We start from the raw sequence: 17,717 nt of genomic DNA, 5'->3' as shown, positions 1-17,717 counted from the left end.
AACTACTTGACAACACGTCGGGTGTCTCTGAATTCACCAATCCTACACTCTCAGGTAATTAGCTGTATTTATTGCAAACCCGGCTTTGCTTTACTTTTGTTTGTATTCTCATTTACGAAATAAGTCCAAATTAGTTCAATTTAGTTGGATGTCAAAAAATAATGACCCTGATGTGACTTGAACACGCAACCTTCTGATCTGGAGTCAGACGCGCTACCAATTGCGCCACAGAATCAAGATACAGGTGAATTAGCCAGATGACGGAACGAAATATATTCCACTTTTAGTCATAAAAATAAAAACACAAAAGAATGGACTACATTTGGGTTAAGATAAAGACAGAATTATAATACTTGACTTAAGAGATGCTTTTATTATAGCTGATATTTGTGTCCAAATAGGTAAATGACTACTATTATAGGTCTGAACTCTTATACAAAATGTGAATAGAGCTACACGTTTGTAGAGAGCATTGAGTGAAGTTTTGTGAACATAAACTTTCAGGTATAATAATTTAAAATATTAATGATTATTCATCGCTTTGATTTCTCAAATGTATGATTGCCATAGATGGACTTCACTTTGTTTATGGTTCAATTTGTTCTAAACAGCACTGTCTGGTGTAAATAAAGTTGATATCTAATTGTCTATCTATCTACACAAAATATAAACCTATCAATGATGTTCGTTAGCATCTCTTAATACTCTCAAATATCCTTGAAGTACCTATGTGTATGTATGTGTATATGGATACGTATGTGTATCCCTGAAGTATATATATATATACCATTGATGTATGTATGGGTATGTATGTATATCCTTGATGTATGTATATGTATGCATATCGTTGATGTATTTATAGGTATGTATATCTTTGATGTATATGGATGTAAATCCTTAATGTCTTTGTGTAAGTGTATGCATATTGTTGATGAATCTATACACATGTATGTGTAGCTTTAGTTTATAGTTGTAAATGTATGTATATGTGTGATGTATTTTTGTATAAGTATATAATGTATATCCTTGATGTATTTATGTATATGTACACCGGTATATTATTGATGATGATGAACAGATCTGGGATGTTTTGAATCTTCAAGAGTTCACATTAATGAATACTTTAGTAAAGACTATAGCTACAATTCAACCGTAATCTGACACTCTTAAACTTCCTAAAATTAAATGTTGGCTCGCTGTTTAATTCAAGCAAGTGGCTTTAAAGCTCTGTGCTTGACATTTTATCTCGTAACTTTGGTCTGTATAAATACTCTGGTTTTTTCCAATAATCTAATCAGAGCACAAGTTTAATTCGTTTTAATCTGTAGTTCCTCTAGATAATCTGTGTTTGGAACAAAGTACAAGCTTTTTATGTGACCACATTGACTTGTAATTTTTACATTTATATTATATCCAAAGACATTGTTTTTAAAATAAGTACCCATTACATAACTTTATTTGCTAGATTTTCAAAGATATTATTTTATTGAAAGTTTTCGCTCATATTTTAAAAATCAAACAACATAGAGTGTACTTATAAATAGAGTCCTATTGATCTTACTTCAACTGAAGACTTTAATATTGATGAACATTTCGTTTCAAAATGACGTTCATAAACATGTATATCATTTTCATATATCGATTTTCACTGTTAAAACTACTTGACAACACGTCGGGTGTCTCTGAATTCACCAATCCTACACTCTCAGGTAATTAGCTGTATTTATTGCAAACCCGGCTTTGCTTTACTTTGGTTTGTATTCTCATTTACGAAATAAGTCAATATTAGTTCAATTTAGTTGGATGTCAAAAAATAATGACCCTGACGTGACTTGAACACGCAACCTTCTGATCTGGAGTCAGACGCGCTACCAATTGCACCACAGAATCAAGATGCAGGTGAATTAGCCAGATGACGGAACGAAATATATTCCACTTTTAGTCATAAAAATAAAAACACAAAAGAATGGACTACATTTGGGTTAAGATAAAGACAGAATTATAATACTTGACTTAAGAGATGCTTTTATTATAGCTGATATTTGTGTCCAAATAGGTAAATGACTACTATTATAGGTGTGAACTCTTATACAAAATGTGAATAGAGCTACACGTTTGTAGAGAGCATTGAGTGAAGTTTTGTGAACATAAACTTTCAGGTATAATAAATTAAAATATTGATGATTATTCATCGCTTTGATTTCTCACATGTATGATTGCCATAGATGGACTTCACTTTGTTTATGGTTCAATTTGTTCTAAACAGCACTGTCTGGTGTAAATAAAGTTGATATCTAATTGTCTATCTATCTACACAAAATATAAACCTATCAATGATGTTCGTTAGCATCTCTTAATACTCTCAAATAACCTTGAAGTACCTATGTGTATGTATGTGTATATGGATATGTATGTGTATCTTTGAAGTATATATATACACCATTGATGAATGTATGGGTATGTATGTATATCCTTGATGTATGTATATGTATGCATATCGTTGATGTATTTATAGGTATGTATATCTTTGATGTATATGGATGTAAATCCTTAATGTCTTTGTGTAAGTGTATGCATATTGTTGATGAATCTATACACATGTATATGTAGCTTTAGTTTATATTGTGAAATGGATGTATATGTGTGATGTATTTTTGTATAAGTATATAATGTATATCCTTGATGTATTTATGTATATGTACATGGGTATATTATTGATGATGATGAACAGATCTGGGATGTTTTGAATCTTCAAGAGTTCACATTAGTGAAGACTTCAGTAAAGACTATAGCTACAATTCAAACATAATCTGACACTCTTAAACTTCCTAAAATTAAATGTTGGATCTCTGTTTAATTCAAGCAAGTGGCTTTAAGGCTCTGTGCATGACATTTTATCTCGTAACTTTGGTCTGTATAAATACTCTGGTTTTTTCCAATAATCTAATCAGAGCACAAGTTTAATTCGTTTTAATCTGTAGTTCCTCTAGATAATCTGTGTTTGGAACAAAGTACAAGCTTTTTATGTCACCACATTGACTTGTAATTTTTACATTTATATTATATCCAAAGACATTGTCTTTAAAATAAGTACCCATTACATAACTTTATTTGCTAGATTTTCAAAGATATTATTTTATTGAAAGTTTTCTCTCATATTTTAAAAATCAAACAACATAGAGTGTACTTATAAATAGAGTCCTATTGATCTTACTTCAACTGAAGACTTTAATATTGATGAACATTTCGTTTCAAAATGATGTTCATAAGCATGTATATCATTTTCATATATCGATTTTCACTGTTAAAACTACTTGACAACACGTCGGGTGTCTCTGAATTCACCAATCCTACACTCTCAGGTAATTAGCTTTATTTATTGCAAACCTGGCTTTGCTTTACTTTTGTTTGTATTCTCATTTACGAAATAAGTCCAAATTAGTTCAATTTAGTTGGATGTCAAAAAATAATGACCCTGATGTGACTTGAACACGCAACCTTCTGATCTGGAGTCAGACGCGCTACCAATTGCACCACAGAATCAAGATACAGGTGAATTAGCCAGATGACGGAACGAAATATATTCCACTTTTAGTCATAAAAATAAAAACACAAAAGAATGGACTACATTTGGGTTAAGATAAAGACAGAATTATAATACTTGACTTAAGAGATGCTTTTATTATAGCTGATATTTGTGTCCAAATAGGTAAATGACTACTATTATAGGTCTGAACTCTTATACAAAATGTGAATAGAGCTACACGTTTGTAGAGAGCATTGAGTGAAGTTTTGTGAACATAAACTTTCAGGTATAATAATTTAAAATATTAATGATTATTCATCGCTTTGATTTCTCACATGTATGATTGCCATAGATGGACTTCACTTTGTTTATGGTTCAATTTGTTCTAAACAGCACTGTCTGGTGTAAATAAAGTTGATATCTAATTGTCTATCTATCTACACAAAATATAAACCTATCAATGATGTTCGTTAGCATCTCTTAATACTCTCAAATATCCTTGAAGTAACTATGTGTATGTATGTGTATATGGATACGTATGTGTATCCCTGAAGTATATATATATACCATTCATGTATGTATGGGTATGTATGTATATCCTTGATGTATGTATATGTATGCATATCGTTGATGTATTTATAGGTATGTATATCTTTGATGTATATGGATGTAAATCCTTAATGTCTTTGTGTAAGTGTATGCATATTGTTGATGAATCTATACACATGTATGTGTAGCTTTAGTTTATAGTTGTAAATGTATGTATATGTGTGATGTATTTTTGTATAAGTATATAATGTATATCCTTGATGTATTTATGTATATGTACACCGGTATATTATTGATGATGATGAACAGATCTGGGATGTTTTGAATCTTCAAGAGTTCACATTAATGAATACTTTAGTAAAGACTATAGCTACAATTCAACCGTAATCTGACACTCTTAAACTTCCTAAAATTAAATGTTGGCTCGCTGTTTAATTCAAGCAAGTGGCTTTAAAGCTCTGTGCTTGACATTTTATCTCGTAACTTTGGTCTGTATAAATACTCTGGTTTTTTCCAATAATCTAATCAGAGCACAAGTTTAATTCGTTTTAATCTGTAGTTCCTCTAGATAATCTGTGTTTGGAACAAAGTACAAGCTTTTTATGTGACCACATTGACTTGTAATTTTTACATTTATATTATATCCAAAGACATTGTCTTTAAAATAAGTACCCATTACATAACTTTATTTGCTAGATTTTCAAAGATATTATTTTATTGAAAGTTTTCTCTCATATTTTAAAAATCAAACAACATAGAGTGTACTTATAAATAGAGTCCTATTGATCTTACTTCAACTGAAGACTTTAATATTGATGAACATTTCGTTTCAAAATGACGTTCATAAGCATGTATATCATTTTCATATATCGATTTTCACTGTTAAAACTACTTGACAACACGTCGGGTGTCTCTGAATTCACCAATCCTACACTCTCAGGTAATTAGCTTTATTTATTGCAAACCTGGCTTTGCTTTACTTTTGTTTGTATTCTCATTTACGAAATAAGTCCAAATTAGTTCAATTTAGTTGGATGTCAAAAAATAATGACCCTGATGTGACTTGAACACGCAACCTTCTGATCTGGAGTCAGACGCGCTACCAATTGCACCACAGAATCAAGATACAGGTGAATTAGCCAGATGACGGAACGAAATATATTCCACTTTTAGTCATAAAAATAAAAACACAAAAGAATGGACTACATTTGGGTTAAGATAAAGACAGAATTATAATACTTGACTTAAGAGATGCTTTTATTATAGCTGATATTTGTGTCCAAATAGGTAAATGACTACTATTATAGGTGTGAACTCTTATACAAAATGTGAATAGAGCTACACGTTTGTAGAGAGCATTGAGTGAAGTTTTGTGAACATAAACTTTCAGGTATAATAAATTAAAATATTAATGATTATTCATCGCTTTGATTTCTCACATGTATGATTGCCATAGATGGACTTCACTTTGTTTATGGTTCAATTTGTTCTAAACAGCACTGTCTGGTGTAAATAAAGTTGATATCTAATTGTCTATCTATCTACACAAAATATAAACCTATCAATGATGTTCGTTAGCATCTCTTAATACTCTCAAATATCCTTGAAGTACCTATGTGTATGTATATGTATATGGATACGTATGTGTATCCCTGAAGTATATATATATACCATTGATGTATGTATGGGTATGTATGTATATCCTTGATGTATGTATATGTATGCATATCGTTGATGTATTTATAGGTATGTATATCTTTGATGTATATGGATGTAAATCCTTAATGTCTTTGTGTAAGTGTATGCATATTGTTGATGAATCTATACACATGTATATGTAGCTTTAGTTTATATTGTGAAATGGATGTATATGTGTGATGTATTTTTGTATAAGTATATAATGTATATCCTTGATGTATTTATGTATATGTACATCGGTATATTATTGATGATGATGAACAGATCTGGGATGTTTTGAATCTTCAAGAGTTCACATTAGTGAAGACTTCAGTAAAGACTATAGCTACAATTCAAACATAATCTGACACTCTTAAACTTCCTAAAATTAAATGTTGGATCTCTGTTTAATTCAAGCAAGTGGCTTTAAGGCTCTGTGCATGACATTTTATCTCGTAACTTTGGTCTGTATAAATACTCTGGTTTTTTCCAATAATCTAATCAGAGCACAAGTTTAATTCGTTTTAATCTGTAGTTCCTCTAGATATTCTGTGTTTTGAACAAAGTACAAGCTTTTTATGTGACCACATTGACTTGTAATTTTTACATTCATATTATATCCAAAGACATTGTTTTTAAAATAAGTACCATTACATAACTTTATTTGCTAGAGTTTCAAAGATATTATTTTATTGAAAGTTTTCTTTCATAATTAAAGATAAAACGGCGTATAGTGTACTTATAAATAGTGTCCTACTTATCTCACTTCAACTGAAGACTTTAATATTGATGGACATTTCGTTTCAAAATGACGTTCATAAACATGTATACCATTTTTATGTATCGATTTTCACTGTTAAAAATTTTTGACAAGGAGTCGGGTGTCTTTGATTTCACCAACCCTACACCCTCAGGTAATTAGCTGTATCTATTGCAAAGCCGGCTTTGCTTTACTTTGGTTTGTATTCTCATTTACGAAATAAGTCAAAATTAGTTCAATTTAGTTGGATGTCAAAAAACTAATGACCCTGACGTGACATGAACACGCAACCTTCTGATCTGGAGTCAGACGCGCTACCAATTGCGCCACAGAATCAAGATGCAGGTGAATTAGCCAGATGACGGAACGAAATATATTCCACTTTTAGTCATAAAAATAAAAACACAAAAGAATGGACTACATTTGGGTTAAGATAAAGACAGAATTATAATACTTGACTTAAGAGATGCTTTTATTATAGCTGATATTTGTGTCCAAATAGGTAAATGACTACTATTATAGGTGTGAACTCTTATACAAAATGTGAATAGAGCTACACGTTTGTAGAGAGCATTGAGTGAAGTTTTGTGAACATAAACTTTCAGGTATAATAAATTAAAATATTAATGATTATTCATCGCTTTGATTTCTCACATGTATGATTGCCATAGATGGACTTCACTTTGTTTATGGTTCAATTTGTTCTAAACAGCACTGTCTGGTGTAAATAAAGTTGATATCTAATTGTCTATCTATCTACACAAAATATAAACCTATCAATGATGTTCGTTAGCATCTCTTAATACTCTCAAATATCCTTGAAGTACCTATGTGTATGTATGTGTATATGGATACGTATGTGTATCCCTGAAGTATATATATATACCATTGATGTATGTATGGGTATGTATGTATATCCTTGATGTATGTATATGTATGCATATCGTTGATGTATTTATAGGTATGTATATCTTTGATGTATATGGATGTAAATCCTTAATGTCTTTGTGTAAGTGTATGCATATTGTTGATGAATCTATACACATGTATATGTAACTTTAGTTTATAGTTGTAAATGTATGTATATGTGTGATGTATTTTTGTATAAGTATATAATGTATATCCTTGATGTATTTATGTATATGTACACCGGTATATTATTGATGATGATGAACAGATCTGGGATGTTTTGAATCTTCAAGAGTTCACATTAATGAATACTTTAGTAAAGACTATAGCTACAATTCAACCGTAATCTGACACTCTTAAACTTCCTAAAATTAAATGTTGGCTCGCTGTTTAATTCAAGCAAGTGGCTTTAAAGCTCTGTGCTTGACATTTTATCTCGTAACTTTGGTCTGTATAAATACTCTGGTTTTTTCCAATAATCTAATCAGAGCACAAGTTTAATTCGTTTTAATCTGTAGTTCCTCTAGATAATCTGTGTTTGGAACAAAGTACAAGCTTTTTATGTGACCACATTGACTTGTAATTTTTACATTTATATTATATCCAAAGACATTGTTTTTAAAATAAGTACCCATTACATAACTTTATTTGCTAGATTTTCAAAGATATTATTTTATTGAAAGTTTTCTCTCATATTTTAAAAATCAAACAACATAGAGTGTACTTATAAATAGTGTCCTATTGATCTTACTTCAACTGAAGACTTTAATATTGATGGACATTTCGTTTCAAAATGACGTTCATAAACATGTATATCATTTTCATATATCGATTTTTACTGTTAAAACTACTTGACAACACGTCGGGTGTCTCTGAATTCACCAATCCTACACTCTCAGGTAATTAGCTGTATTTATTGCAAACCCGGCTTTGCTTTACTTTTGTTTGTATTCTCATTTACGAAATAAGTCCAAATTAGTTCAATTTAGTTGGATGTCAAAAAATAATGACCCTGATGTGACTTGAACACGCAACCTTCTGATCTGGAGTCAGACGCGCTACCAATTGCGCCACAGAATCAAGATACAGGTGAATTAGCCAGATGACGGAACGAAATATATTCCACTTTTAGTCATAAAAATAAAAACACAAAAGAATGGACTACATTTGGGTTAAGATAAAGACAGAATTATAATACTTGACTTAAGAGATGCTTTTATTATAGCTGATATTTGTGTCCAAATAGGTAAATGACTACTATTATAGGTCTGAACTCTTATACAAAATGTGAATAGAGCTACACGTTTGTAGAGAGCATTGAGTGAAGTTTTGTGAACATAAACTTTCAGGTATAATAATTTAAAATATTAATGATTATTCATCGCTTTGATTTCTCAAATGTATGATTGCCATAGATGGACTTCACTTTGTTTATGGTTCAATTTGTTCTAAACAGCACTGTCTGGTGTAAATAAAGTTGATATCTAATTGTCTATCTATCTACACAAAATATAAACCTATCAATGATGTTCGTTAGCATCTCTTAATACTCTCAAATATCCTTGAAGTACCTATGTGTATGTATGTGTATATGGATACGTATGTGTATCCCTGAAGTATATATATATATACCATTGATGTATGTATGGGTATGTATGTATATCCTTGATGTATGTATATGTATGCATATCGTTGATGTATTTATAGGTATGTATATCTTTGATGTATATGGATGTAAATCCTTAATGTCTTTGTGTAAGTGTATGCATATTGTTGATGAATCTATACACATGTATGTGTAGCTTTAGTTTATAGTTGTAAATGTATGTATATGTGTGATGTATTTTTGTATAAGTATATAATGTATATCCTTGATGTATTTATGTATATGTACACCGGTATATTATTGATGATGATGAACAGATCTGGGATGTTTTGAATCTTCAAGAGTTCACATTAATGAATACTTTAGTAAAGACTATAGCTACAATTCAACCGTAATCTGACACTCTTAAACTTCCTAAAATTAAATGTTGGCTCGCTGTTTAATTCAAGCAAGTGGCTTTAAAGCTCTGTGCTTGACATTTTATCTCGTAACTTTGGTCTGTATAAATACTCTGGTTTTTTCCAATAATCTAATCAGAGCACAAGTTTAATTCGTTTTAATCTGTAGTTCCTCTAGATAATCTGTGTTTGGAACAAAGTACAAGCTTTTTATGTGACCACATTGACTTGTAATTTTTACATTTATATTATATCCAAAGACATTGTTTTTAAAATAAGTACCCATTACATAACTTTATTTGCTAGATTTTCAAAGATATTATTTTATTGAAAGTTTTCGCTCATATTTTAAAAATCAAACAACATAGAGTGTACTTATAAATAGAGTCCTATTGATCTTACTTCAACTGAAGACTTTAATATTGATGAACATTTCGTTTCAAAATGACGTTCATAAACATGTATATCATTTTCATATATCGATTTTCACTGTTAAAACTACTTGACAACACGTCGGGTGTCTCTGAATTCACCAATCCTACACTCTCAGGTAATTAGCTGTATTTATTGCAAACCCGGCTTTGCTTTACTTTGGTTTGTATTCTCATTTACGAAATAAGTCAATATTAGTTCAATTTAGTTGGATGTCAAAAAATAATGACCCTGACGTGACTTGAACACGCAACCTTCTGATCTGGAGTCAGACGCGCTACCAATTGCACCACAGAATCAAGATGCAGGTGAATTAGCCAGATGACGGAACGAAATATATTCCACTTTTAGTCATAAAAATAAAAACACAAAAGAATGGACTACATTTGGGTTAAGATAAAGACAGAATTATAATACTTGACTTAAGAGATGCTTTTATTATAGCTGATATTTGTGTCCAAATAGGTAAATGACTACTATTATAGGTGTGAACTCTTATACAAAATGTGAATAGAGCTACACGTTTGTAGAGAGCATTGAGTGAAGTTTTGTGAACATAAACTTTCAGGTATAATAAATTAAAATATTGATGATTATTCATCGCTTTGATTTCTCACATGTATGATTGCCATAGATGGACTTCACTTTGTTTATGGTTCAATTTGTTCTAAACAGCACTGTCTGGTGTAAATAAAGTTGATATCTAATTGTCTATCTATCTACACAAAATATAAACCTATCAATGATGTTCGTTAGCATCTCTTAATACTCTCAAATAACCTTGAAGTACCTATGTGTATGTATGTGTATATGGATATGTATGTGTATCTTTGAAGTATATATATACACCATTGATGAATGTATGGGTATGTATGTATATCCTTGATGTATGTATATGTATGCATATCGTTGATGTATTTATAGGTATGTATATCTTTGATGTATATGGATGTAAATCCTTAATGTCTTTGTGTAAGTGTATGCATATTGTTGATGAATCTATACACATGTATATGTAGCTTTAGTTTATATTGTGAAATGGATGTATATGTGTGATGTATTTTTGTATAAGTATATAATGTATATCCTTGATGTATTTATGTATATGTACATGGGTATATTATTGATGATGATGAACAGATCTGGGATGTTTTGAATCTTCAAGAGTTCACATTAGTGAAGACTTCAGTAAAGACTATAGCTACAATTCAAACATAATCTGACACTCTTAAACTTCCTAAAATTAAATGTTGGATCTCTGTTTAATTCAAGCAAGTGGCTTTAAGGCTCTGTGCATGACATTTTATCTCGTAACTTTGGTCTGTATAAATACTCTGGTTTTTTCCAATAATCTAATCAGAGCACAAGTTTAATTCGTTTTAATCTGTAGTTCCTCTAGATAATCTGTGTTTGGAACAAAGTACAAGCTTTTTATGTGACCACATTGACTTGTAATTTTTACATTTATATTATATCCAAAGACATTGTCTTTAAAATAAGTACCCATTACATAACTTTATTTGCTAGATTTTCAAAGATATTATTTTATTGAAAGTTTTCTCTCATATTTTAAAAATCAAACAACATAGAGTGTACTTATAAATAGAGTCCTATTGATCTTACTTCAACTGAAGACTTTAATATTGATGAACATTTCGTTTCAAAATGACGTTCATAAGCATGTATATCATTTTCATATATCGATTTTCACTGTTAAAACTACTTGACAACACGTCGGGTGTCTCTGAATTCACCAATCCTACACTCTCAGGTAATTAGCTGTATTTATTGCAAACCCGGCTTTGCTTTACTTTGGTTTGTATTCTCATTTACGAAATAAGTCAATATTAGTTCAATTTAGTTGGATGTCAAAGAATAATGACCCTGACGTGACTTGAACACGCAACCTTCTTATCTGGAGTCAGACGCGCTACCAATTGCACCACAGAATCAAGATGCAGGTGAATTAGCCAGATGACGGAACGAAATATATTCCACTTTTAGTCATAAAAATAAAAACACAAAAGAATGGACTACATTTGGGTTAAAATAAAGACAGAATTATAATACTTGACTTAAGAGATGCTTTTATTATAGCTGATATTTGTGTCCAAATAGGTAAATGACTACTATTATAGGTGTGAACTCTTATACAAAATGTGAATAGAGCTACACGTTTGTAGAGAGCATTGAGTGAAGTTTTGTGAACATAAACTTTCAGGTATAATAAATTAAAATATTAATGATTATTCATCGCTTTGATTTCTCACATGTATGATTGCCATAGATGGACTTCACTTTGTTTATGGTTCAATTTGTTCTAAACAGCACTGTCTGGTGTAAATAAAGTTGATATCTAATTGTCTATCTATCTACACAAAATATAAACCTATCAATGATGTTCGTTAGCATCTCTTAATACTCTCAAATATCCTTGAAGTACCTATGTGTATGTATGTGTATATGGATATGTATGTGTATCCTTGAAGTATATATATACACCATTGATGAATGTATGGGTATGTATGTATATCCTTGATGTATGTATATGTATGCATATCGTTGATGTATTTATAGGTATGTATATCTTTGATGTATATGGATGTAAATCCTTAATGTCTTTGTGTAAGTGTATGCATATTGTTGATGAATCTATACACATGTATATGTAGCTTTAGTTTATATTGTGAAATGGATGTATATGTGTGATGTATTTTTGTATAAGTATATAATGTATATCCTTGATGTATTTATGTATATGTACATGGGTATATTATTGATGATGATGAACAGATCTGGGATGTTTTGAATCTTCAAGAGTTCACATTAGTGAAGACTTCAGTAAAGACTATAGCTACAATTCAAACATAATCTGACACTCTTAAACTTCCTAAAATTAAATTTTGGATCTCTGTTTAATTCAAGCAAGTGGCTTTAAGGCTCTGTGCATGACATTTTATCTCGTAACTTTGGTCTGTATAAATACTCTGGTTTTTTCCAATAATCTAATCAGAGCACAAGTTTAATTCGTTTTAATCTGTAGTTCCTCTAGATATTCTGTGTTTTGAACAAAGTACAAGCTTTTTATGTGACCACATTGACTTGTAATTTTTACATTTATATTATATCCAAAGACATTGTCTTTAAAATAAGTACCCATTACATAACTTTATTTGCTAGATTTTCAAAGATATTATTTTATTGAAAGTTTTCTCTCATATTTTAAAAATCAAACAACATAGAGTGTACTTATAAATAGAGTCCTATTGATCTTACTTCAACTGAAGACTTTAATATTGATGAACATTTCGTTTCAAAATGATGTTCATAAGCATGTATATCATTTTCATATATCGATTTTCACTGTTAAAACTACTTGACAACACGTCGGGTGTCTCTGAATTCACCAATCCTACACTCTCAGGTAATTAGCTGTATTTATTGCAAACCCGGCTTTGCTTTACTTTTGTTTGTATTCTCATTTACGAAATAAGTCCAAATTAGTTCAATTTAGTTGGATGTCAAAAAATAATGACCCTGATGTGACTTGAACACGCAACCTTCTGATTTGGAGTCAGACGCGCTACCAATTGCACCACAGAATCAAGATACAGGTGAATTAGCCAGATGACGGAACGAAATATATTCCACTTTTAGTCATAAAAATAAAAACACAAAAGAATGGACTACATTTGGGTTAAGATAAAGACAGAATTATAATACTTGACTTAAGAGATGCTTTTATTATAGCTGATATTTGTGTCCAAATAGGTAAATGACTACTATTATAGGTCTGAACTCTTATACAAAATGTGAATAGAGCTACACGTTTGTAGAGAGCATTGAGTGAAGTTTTGTGAACATAAACTTTCAGGTATAATAATTTAAAATATTAATGATTATTCATCGCTTTGATTTCTCACATGTATGATTGCCATAGATGGACTTCACTTTGTTTATGGTTCAATTTGTTCTAAACAGCACTGTCTGGTGTAAATAAAGTTGATATCTAATTGTCTATCTATCTACACAAAATATAAACCTATCAATGATGTTCGTTAGCATCTCTTAATACTCTCAAATATCCTTGAAGTAACTATGTGTATGTATGTGTATATGGATACGTATGTGTATCCCTGAAGTATATATATATATACCATTGATGTATGTATGGGTATGTATGTATATCCTTGATGTATGTATATGTATGCATATCGTTGATGTATTTATAGGTATGTATATCTTTGATGTATATGGATGTAAATCCTTAATGTCTTTGTGTAAGTGTATGCATATTGTTGATGAATCTATACACATGTATATGTAGCTTTAGTTTATAGTTGTAAATGTATGTATATGTGTGATGTATTTTTGTATAAGTATATAATGTATATCCTTGATGTATTTATGTATATGTACACCGGTATATTATTGATGATGATGAACAGATCTGGGATGTTTTGAATCTTCAAAAGTTCACATTAATGAATACTTTAGTAAAGACTATAGCTACAATTCAACCGTAATCTGACACTCTTAAACTTCCTAAAATTAAATGTTGGCTCGCTGTTTAATTCAAGCAAGTGGCTTTAAAGCTCTGTGCTTGACATTTTATCTCGTAACTTTGGTCTGTATAAATACTCTGGTTTTTTCCAATAATCTAATCAGAGCACAAGTTTAATTCGTTTTAATCTGTAGTTCCTCTAGATAATCTGTGTTTGGAACAAAGTACAAGCTTTTTATGTGACCACATTGACTTGTAATTTTTACATTTATATTATATCCAAAGACATTGTTTTTAAAATAAGTACCCATTACATAACTTTATTTGCTAGATTTTCTAAGATATTATTTTGTTGAAAGTTTTCTCTCATAATTAAAGATAAAACGGCGTATAGTGTACTTATAAATAGTGTCCTACTTATCTCACTTCAACTGAAGACTTTAATATTGATGGACATTTCGTTTCAAAATGACGTTCATAAACATGTATACTATTTTTATGTATCTGTTTTTACTGTTAAAAATTTTTGACAATGAGTCAGGTGTTTTTGATTTCACCAACCCTACACCCTCAGGTCATTAGCTGTATCTATTGCAAAGCCGGCTTTGCTTTACTTTGGTTTGTATTCTCATTTACGAAATAAGTCAAAATTAGTTCAATTTAGTTGGATGTCAAAAAAAAATGACCCTGACGTGACTTGAACACGCAACCTTCTGATCTGGAGTCAGACGCACTACCAATTGCGCCACAGAGTCAAGATACAGGTGAATTAGCCAGATGACGGAACGAAATATATTCCACTTTTAGTCATAAAAATAAAAACACAAAAGAATGGACTACATTTGGGTTAAGATAAAGACAGAATTATAATACTTGACTTAAGAGATGCTTTTATTATAGCTGATATTTGTGTCCAAATAGGTAAATGACTACTATTATAGGTCTGAACTCTTACACAAAATGTGAATAGAGCTACACGTTTGTAGAGAGTGTTGAGTGAAGTTTTGTGAACATAAATTTTCAGGTATAATAAATTAAAATCTTAATGATTATTCATCGCTTTATTTTCTCACATGTATGATTGCCATAGATGGACTTCATTTTGTTTATGGTTCAATTTGTTCTAAACAGCACTGTCTGGTGTAAATAAAGTTGATATCTAATTGTCTATCTATCTACACAAAATATAAACCTATCAATAATGTTCGTTAGCATCTCTTAATACTCTCAAATATCCTTGAAGTACCTATGTGTATGTATGTGTATATGGATACGTATGTGTATCCCTGAAGTATATATATATACCATTGATGTATGTATGGGTATGTATGTATATCCTTGATGTATGTATATGTATGCATATCGTTGATGTATTTATAGGTATGTATATCTTTGATGTATATGGATGTAAATCCTTAATGTCTTTGTGTAAGTGTATGCATATTGTTGATGAATCTATACACATGTATATGTAGCTTTAGTTTATATTGTGAAATGGATGTATATGTGTGATGTATTTTTGTATAAGTATATAATGTATATCCTTGATGTATTTATGTATATGTACATCGGTATATTATTGATGATGATGAACAGATCTGGGATGTTTTGAATCTTCAAGAGTTCACATTAGTGAAGACTTCAGTAAAGACTATAGCTACAATTCAAACATAATCTGACACTCTTAAACTTCCTAAAATTAAATGTTGGATCTCTGTTTAATTCAAGCAAGTGGCTTTAAGGCTCTGTGCTTGACATTTTATCTCGTAACTTTGGTCTGTATAAATACTCTGGTTTTTTCCAATAATCTAATCAGACCACAAGTTTAATTCGTTTTAATCTGTAGTTCCTCTAGATATTCTGTGTTTTGAACAAAGTACAAGCTTTTTATGTGACCACATTGACTTGTAATTTTTACATTTATATTATATCCAAAGACATTGTTTTTAAAATAAGTACCCATTACATAACTTTATTTGCTAGATTTTCAAAGATATTATTTTATTGAAAGTTTTCTCTCATAATTAAAGATAAAACGGCGTATAGTGTACTTATAAATAGAGTCCTACTTATCTCACTTCAACTGAAGACTTTAATATTGATGGACATTTCGTTTCAAAATGACGTTCATAAACATGTATACTATTTTTATGTATCGATTTTTACTGTTAAAACTACTTGACAACACGTCGGGTGTCTCTGAATTCACCAATCCTACACTCTCAGGTAATTAGCTGTATTTATTGCAAAGCCGGCTTTGCTTTACTTTGGTTTGTATTCTCATTTACGAAATAAGTCAAAATTAGTTCAATTTAGTTGGATGTCAAAAAAAAATGACCCTGACGTGACTTGAACACGCAACCTTCTGATCTGGAGTCAGACGCACTACCAATTGCGCCACAGAGTCAAGATACAGGTGAATTAGCCAGATGACGGAACGAAATATATTCCACTTTTAGTCATAAAAATAAAAACACAAAAGAATGGACTACATTTGGGTTAAGATAAAGATAGAAATATAACACTTGACTTAAGAGATGCTTTTATTATAGCTGATATTTGTGTCCAAATAGGTAAATGACTACTATTATAGGTCTGAACTCTTATACAAAATGTGAATAGAGCTACACGTTTGTAGAGAGCATTGAGTGAAGTTTTGTGAACATAAACTTTCAGGTATAATAATTTAAAATATTAATGATTATTCATCGCTTTGATTTCTCAAATGTATGATTGCCATAGATGGACTTCACTTTGTTTATGGTTCAATTTGTTCTAAACAGCACTGTCTGGTGTAAATAAAGTTGATATCTAATTGTCTATCTATCTACACAAAATATAAACCTATCAATGATGTTCGTTAGCATCTCTTAATACTCTCAAATATCCTTGAAGTACCTATGTGTATGTATGTGTATATGGATACGTATGTGTATCCCTGAAGTATATATATATATACCATTGATGTATGTATGGGTATGTATGTATATCCTTGATGTATGTATATGTATGCATATCGTTGATGTATTTATAGGTATGTATATCTTTGATGTATATGGATGTAAATCCTTAATGTCTTTGTGTAAGTGTATGCATATTGTTGATGAATCTATACACATGTATGTGTAGCTTTAGTTTATAGTTGTAAATGTATGTATATGTGTGATGTATTTTTGTATAAGTATATAATGTATATCCTTGATGTATTTATGTATATGTACACCGGTATATTATTGATGATGATGAACAGATCTGGGATGTTTTGAATCTTCAAGAGTTCACATTAATGAATACTTTAGTAAAGACTATAGCTACAATTCAACCGTAATCTGACACTCTTAAACTTCCTAAAATTA

General features: G+C 30.4%; 11 non-coding genes across 11 annotated transcripts; all 11 read right to left on the bottom strand.

The window, feature by feature from the left end:
- Positions 1-162: 162 nt before the first annotated feature.
- Positions 163-235, bottom strand: Trnaw-cca (transfer RNA tryptophan (anticodon CCA)). Its single transcript has one exon. It is a non-coding gene; the product is annotated as a tRNA-Trp (tRNA).
- A 1,582-nt stretch (positions 236-1,817) lies between these two features.
- Trnaw-cca (transfer RNA tryptophan (anticodon CCA)) lies at positions 1,818-1,890 on the bottom strand. The gene has a single exon. It is a non-coding gene; the product is annotated as a tRNA-Trp (tRNA).
- A 1,580-nt stretch (positions 1,891-3,470) lies between these two features.
- Trnaw-cca (transfer RNA tryptophan (anticodon CCA)) lies at positions 3,471-3,543 on the bottom strand. Its single transcript has one exon. It is a non-coding gene; the product is annotated as a tRNA-Trp (tRNA).
- Positions 3,544-5,123: 1,580 nt separating this feature from the next.
- On the bottom strand, positions 5,124-5,196 carry Trnaw-cca (transfer RNA tryptophan (anticodon CCA)). Its single transcript has one exon. It is a non-coding gene; the product is annotated as a tRNA-Trp (tRNA).
- A 1,579-nt stretch (positions 5,197-6,775) lies between these two features.
- Trnaw-cca (transfer RNA tryptophan (anticodon CCA)) lies at positions 6,776-6,848 on the bottom strand. Its single transcript has one exon. It is a non-coding gene; the product is annotated as a tRNA-Trp (tRNA).
- Positions 6,849-8,428: 1,580 nt separating this feature from the next.
- On the bottom strand, positions 8,429-8,501 carry Trnaw-cca (transfer RNA tryptophan (anticodon CCA)). Its single transcript has one exon. It is a non-coding gene; the product is annotated as a tRNA-Trp (tRNA).
- A 1,582-nt stretch (positions 8,502-10,083) lies between these two features.
- On the bottom strand, positions 10,084-10,156 carry Trnaw-cca (transfer RNA tryptophan (anticodon CCA)). The gene has a single exon. It is a non-coding gene; the product is annotated as a tRNA-Trp (tRNA).
- Positions 10,157-11,736: 1,580 nt separating this feature from the next.
- Trnaw-cca (transfer RNA tryptophan (anticodon CCA)) lies at positions 11,737-11,809 on the bottom strand. Its single transcript has one exon. It is a non-coding gene; the product is annotated as a tRNA-Trp (tRNA).
- A 1,580-nt stretch (positions 11,810-13,389) lies between these two features.
- Trnaw-cca (transfer RNA tryptophan (anticodon CCA)) lies at positions 13,390-13,462 on the bottom strand. Its single transcript has one exon. It is a non-coding gene; the product is annotated as a tRNA-Trp (tRNA).
- A 1,581-nt stretch (positions 13,463-15,043) lies between these two features.
- Positions 15,044-15,116, bottom strand: Trnaw-cca (transfer RNA tryptophan (anticodon CCA)). Its single transcript has one exon. It is a non-coding gene; the product is annotated as a tRNA-Trp (tRNA).
- A 1,579-nt stretch (positions 15,117-16,695) lies between these two features.
- Positions 16,696-16,768, bottom strand: Trnaw-cca (transfer RNA tryptophan (anticodon CCA)). The gene has a single exon. It is a non-coding gene; the product is annotated as a tRNA-Trp (tRNA).
- Between the last annotated feature and the right edge of the window lie 949 nt (positions 16,769-17,717).

The sequence above is a fragment of the Watersipora subatra genome, chromosome 6 (assembly GCF_963576615.1).
Source record: "Watersipora subatra chromosome 6, tzWatSuba1.1, whole genome shotgun sequence".
NCBI lineage: Eukaryota > Metazoa > Bryozoa > Gymnolaemata > Cheilostomatida > Watersiporidae > Watersipora > Watersipora subatra.
Note: the sequence above shows the minus strand (reverse complement) of the source record. Positions and strands in the feature narration are given on the sequence as shown.